Source organism: Populus euphratica, unplaced genomic scaffold, assembly GCF_000495115.2.
Source record: "Populus euphratica unplaced genomic scaffold, PopEup_1.0 scaffold356.1, whole genome shotgun sequence".
In the NCBI taxonomy this organism is placed as follows: Eukaryota; Viridiplantae; Streptophyta; class Magnoliopsida; order Malpighiales; family Salicaceae; genus Populus; species Populus euphratica.
Window position 1 is genome coordinate 38,131 of NW_011500247.1, and position 5,534 is coordinate 43,664.

General features: G+C 36.1%; 1 protein-coding gene, 1 long non-coding RNA gene and 1 pseudogene across 2 annotated transcripts in view; 2 read left to right on the top strand and 1 right to left on the bottom strand.

The window, feature by feature from the left end:
* LOC105112669 (glucose-6-phosphate isomerase, cytosolic 2B-like) overlaps positions 1-5,534 on the top strand; it is a 47,452-nt gene that overhangs the window by 38,060 nt on the left and 3,858 nt on the right. The gene's annotated exons all lie outside the window — the stretch shown is intronic.
* On the bottom strand, positions 753-4,751 carry LOC105112667 (glucose-6-phosphate isomerase, cytosolic 1-like; annotated as a pseudogene).
* On the top strand, positions 5,022-5,358 carry LOC105112666 (uncharacterized). Its single transcript, XR_839802.1, has 2 exons — positions 5,022-5,108; positions 5,182-5,358. It is a non-coding gene; the product is annotated as an uncharacterized LOC105112666 (long non-coding RNA).

Consider the following 5,534-nt stretch of genomic DNA (forward strand, 5'->3'; position numbering starts at 1 on the left):
GGAAAGAGAGTTAAGAATTCAAGTAGGCTTGCTTGTTGAATGTGAAGTGCAAATTTCTTCACAGCTTTAGAATAAGGTAAGATGGTCTAAAAGAGTAGACGACTCGTAAAGCTACAGTTATTAAGAATTCTAAAAATTAGTCGCAATTCAAATAGATCTTGGGAGGATATCCAAAAAATAAAACATTTCACACACTTAACAGACCTAAAAGTACCTGAAGGAGAAAGTCAAAATGTTATCAACATGTAACTGGAATCTCATAAAGCATATCAAAAACTCATGCCTCACCAGATAATGCCTCAAATGAATAATCAAAAGGCAAATGATAGAGCACCATACTAACTTCCTCAATAACCAAGAGGACCTCAAACAATGTATTAAACACCATACAAAATGGATAATCACATGTTAAATGTGATTCAACACCATTGATAAAGAATGATTTTAGGACAAGCAGAATATAGATCTGATAATTGTTCATGGTATTGGAGCACTTACAGGTAGATTTTTTTCAAATGGTGCAGAATATGAATGCTGATCAATGCTTTGTGCTCCTTTCAAGAACCTTCAAATAGAAAAATAAAAGTTGTTATCACTATAAAACAAATCCTACAAAATAGCAAACACATTATATGCAAGTAACAAGGGGATGAGTAGGAAACTAAAGTAGATATCGAGGGAATCAACGAAGCCAAACTCTTTAAAAACTTCATGGTAAAAAAGTGATTAATTGTATGTTATACATCTTTCTATGCTAGAGATTGAGAACTCTTGCCACTTTTGACATTGTTTCTTGCAGCCTCTAAAATAACGGTGCAAGAGAAACCTAACTTTGTGAATTAAAACGATCAGAAGTTACCATACTTCCTAGCAATTGAGAAACCATATTGGAGAGACAAAGGCAACACACCAACAAACACTGCAAACTGCAAGCAACAACACAATTAGGATTCTGCATGAAGTTCTCCATGATTCTGTCCACAAAATGAGAGAAAACCCACCACTAAATCTGCCACCAACCCGGTCCCAGAATGCAAAAGCTAATAGGATCGATGCCAAACTTTCCCCCAAACTGCATTAGTAAAAGACAGTTGGAGTATACAAGTAGCCAGAGTGGTTAAATACCCAAAAAAAGGGATCTTTGAAAGATGAAAAGAAGAATGAAAAGCCATGAATAGAAAACAATAACAAGGGAGCAGCGAAAATGAATTTTGAAATACCATAAAACTTCAATTATCCCAAAGTCTGAAGAATATGAGAGTGCAGACAAAATGAATTTGCTATACCACAAGATTAATGCTCACTGCGACCACATGCTTGGCAACTGCAGAGGATCTAAAAATAAGTGACAGAATGGTCACACGTTATAGTCACAGAAAGAGAGACAGCAATTGCAAGGCATATAAATGCATCTTCAAAAACACAAGAGAGAGGGAGAGAGGTGGAGCATTTATGCAAACTATCTATAAGCAAGCAAACTGTTCTCACAAAAATCAATTCTCATCTTTTATTTTTACCAAGATGCTCTGAACTTGACTTCTAGATCATCCAATAGTAGGTACTTTGAGAATTCAGAAAGAAGAAAGACCAGTATAATTTCTGCACTGACCAGAGCTCTTTTGAAATCCATGCCGCCCTCGGTGTTCGAGCATTCAGCATAGTTTTAGTTTTGGTGGAGGTTTTTGAGACCACAACAACTGCATGTGATCACAAACACAAGAGGGAAAAAAACAAGATTTAGAATTTGAGGTAGGAAAATGAGCTCAAGTAAATGAAATACAAAACACAACTATTGACATGAATAAATGAACTTTTATTTACCAAGAGTAGTTTCAGGTTTGAGGCCTGCAATATTTCTAGCAACATCAATTGGATCTATATTTGCAAGACTGACAAATACAAAAAAAAAAAATATTAGGTGCATCACATAACAATCTAACGACACAGTTGTCTTAAAAGCATAGACACAGTCAAAGACAGCATCCAAGATGACCCCTTGAACCATGAATGCACCTATGATTACCTGTCCACACATGAAACATGCCCGCTGTAGGTTAACACCACTTCTAGAAGGAAGTCATGAGGTGTACTTCTAACTCAGGGGCAACATGTTAAATGATGCACTGTTCCCCTGAAATACACTGTAAAAAAAAGCCACTTCTAGGATACAACTAGCATTTGGATGTTCCCTTTTACCCCTTCTCTAAAAAAGAAGGATAGGCAAGGAAAAGAAAAGTCTTGCCAGCTCCATCCCTTGTGACACACAATATCTGTATGCAACATAGTTTCTCTGAATCCCGGGTAAAATTTCAAACATGAATGATTTAGAGCTCCTCTTCAATAATTAAGGTGGGATACAATAAGCTCTAAAATTTATCAAACAAGCTCAATAATCATTGCTCAAAGGAAGCGGACCTTGCTAAAACAATTTGAATAAGCCTACCTCTGTGAGTGTTGGATGAGAGACTTGTAAAAAACTAGCACAAAAAACTAAGATTTTTGAAGTTATAGTGACATGGAATTGCTTACAATCGCTGTTGGCGTTCCACGGCACATTTGCTAGCCTCTGGATCTGATTGCATTCGTAAACAACTATAATTTAAGCAAGCTTCTGCTGTAAAACAAGGTCAAAAAATTGTATTATGAAAAAGAATCAAAATCCAATGAGAATAAGACACCAAAACAGAACGATGCAACTTTAGTAAAGCATCAGAAAACTTGTTTGAAGAGCAGTGTGCACAAAAAGAGGACCTAGGAAGCTGCCACCAGTGCCGATAGAAATAACGATCCCCTTTTACCCCTTCTCTCAAAACAAAAGGATAGGAAAGGAAAAGAAAAGGCATATCAATATCTCTTGTCAGCTCCACCCCCCTGTGATACACAATACCTGTATGCAACATAATTTCTCTTCAATAATTATTAAGAGAAACTTCTCTACTTACTTTACCACGCTTTTACAAATAGAATAAAAGATTTGCATGCATGCAAACGCTGTACAATGAGATAATCACTACTCAGAAATATCCAAACAAGGCAAGGCCAAAAGTGATCTTCAGCACAAATAAAAGCTAATGTGAAAAATAACAACAGCAAAAATTATAGCGACGATAAAACAAAAACTAAACCTAAATATATTTCCAAATATATTTGCTGTATACTCACATCTGACGTTTACGCATTTGCTCCTCTAATCCATATAAAAATATTGCAGAAGATTTAATTAACAAAACATTTATTCTACCACCAAAGCAAGACAACTATCCTCTCAGGTCCCTAAACTCTCGTTTTCCAAATTCTGATAACTCAACACATTAAAGCAAACCACACCACACCCAATCTTGAACAAATAATTCTGATTTCAAATAGTATGTTACTTCAATCATTATCCCATCTGTCGAATAGCTAAAACAGAATATTGTTATTTCATAAAATCATCACATAAACTAGCAAGGACTTGAGATACCTTCAATATGTGCGTGACATCATCCAGGTCTTTTCTTGCATCGAACAACTTCAAGTCTGAACCAACAGAAATCCACCTGTGTAAGAACTTTAGAGAAGATGAAAAACATTGTAGAACATGGGTTGAAATATAGCATCCTTCCTAGCTGTGAATGCAAATTAATGACTTCAAAATCTATTAATAGCCACAAAAAATGAACAGAGGACGAGGATAGACTGAATGTCTGCATGCAAATCAGTGAGTGTAACACCCAAAACTTACTTACAATGCTTTCCTCCTCGCATGGTGCCAGTTTTCCCATATCAAGCCCGCAAATTGTTCTACCTTTACCCACAGCAGCTCCGTCTCCAATAAAGAATCCAGCCCTATTGTCAAAAAAATACAAAAAACAAAAAAAAAAAAAAATGCAAACATCAGTGATATGATTATTAACAAGTAAAATCAAAAGAGTTGGACATGTAATGTCCCTTTGCTCTAACAAAAGGGACAGTTAAGTAAGGCATTATAAAGAAAAAATCTAGGAGCACACCTCAGAAATTCATGAAGGACAACGAATTTCTTCGCAGGAAAAAAAAATACTGTACGCCAATTTCTCATAAACATAAATATGAAATAGAATGCAGAAATAAAATCAAACTCGCAAGCTCCCCATTGAGCATGCGATCAATCTTTTCCTTGAGATGGGCCACCTGTATCATGAAAAAAAAAAACTTACACAGATAATTACATTGCAAAAAATCCTTTCAAGCATTCGAAAACGAACAAAAAGAATTCCTGTTTTGGCCAGCCTCTCCGGCCACCACATGTTCAACAACATCAATTGCTTCACAAATATTTCGGACCAATTAATGTTTGTAAGAATTCTAGAATTTTTGTTTTATACCAAAAAAAAAAAAACAATGCATACCTCTGCTAGATAAAAAAATCTTGTTGGCGCGAGCAGTCAAGCGTAATTCCGTCGAAATCAACATGCACACATGCATTACAATTTACAAACTGAATTCGTTGTAACGAGAACTATAAAGAGACTTACAGGATCGTTGACTTGCATCGGTCAGCGTCGCTTAACAGATCTCGTAAATGAGTCCTTTTAATTTTCTCAACGTGAGACTGCAAATAAACAATTAAATACTGATGATTCTTTCCTTCATATATATGATACAAAATTCAAAAATAAGAAGCATTTTTTTATTTACCTTGAATTCCTTCCATGGCTGGGTTTCGCAGATTATAGTTGATGAAGCCATCGGAGTTTTGTTTCTATGATGTAGTCAGGGTTCGATAAATAAAGAATAAAAAAACACCATCGAAATACATGAGTAAAGCAAGAGAACTAGTCACCACTAGACGACGATACATGAGAAGAGATCGCCGAAATAAATGAGTGATGCAAGAGAACTAATCACCGACAGACAATGCCCGAGAAGAGAATGGATGAGCTCTGGGTTTTCTTTCCTTTTATGGGACGAGGAAGAGAGGAGGGGAGGAGGGCACACGAGAAGGGTATCATCCAATCTTGTCTTCTTGATGGCCTTCTTTGTTTTCTATGCTCTAATGAAAACACAGAACAGTATCATCCAATCTTTCTTTGGTTGATGGCACCAAGTTGAAATATCCGAATTTGGGTGTGAATTCTTGAGAATAGGTGCTGAATTGGGTGTCAAAAGTGAAGGAAAAGTTCGGTGGAGTGAATTCTTCAATCCTGTCAAGTACTGTAGGGCAGCTTTTTCTCCTCTTGGATTGTCTGATTGTTCCTTGCTTTTCTTTATTGAGTTCCTAGCTTGAAGAAGTAGTTTGTAATGGTGGGTCTTGGCTGGAATCTTGATTTTTGGAAGGTTTTTCAATTTTTTTTTTCTCTGCCATTATTCAGGGTCATGACTCATGAGGAGAGAAGACATAAAGATAAATAAAATTATTTTATTACCTAACATATAGTATCACCTTGGGTTAAGATTTCAGGTCACTCGCATTTCAAAAATACCTTGCAATTTAGATCGACAGTTGACACGACTAAAAGATTATTGTCTTCTTCCAAGTGCAGGAGTGTCGAAGTAATAAATAACCCGGCAAG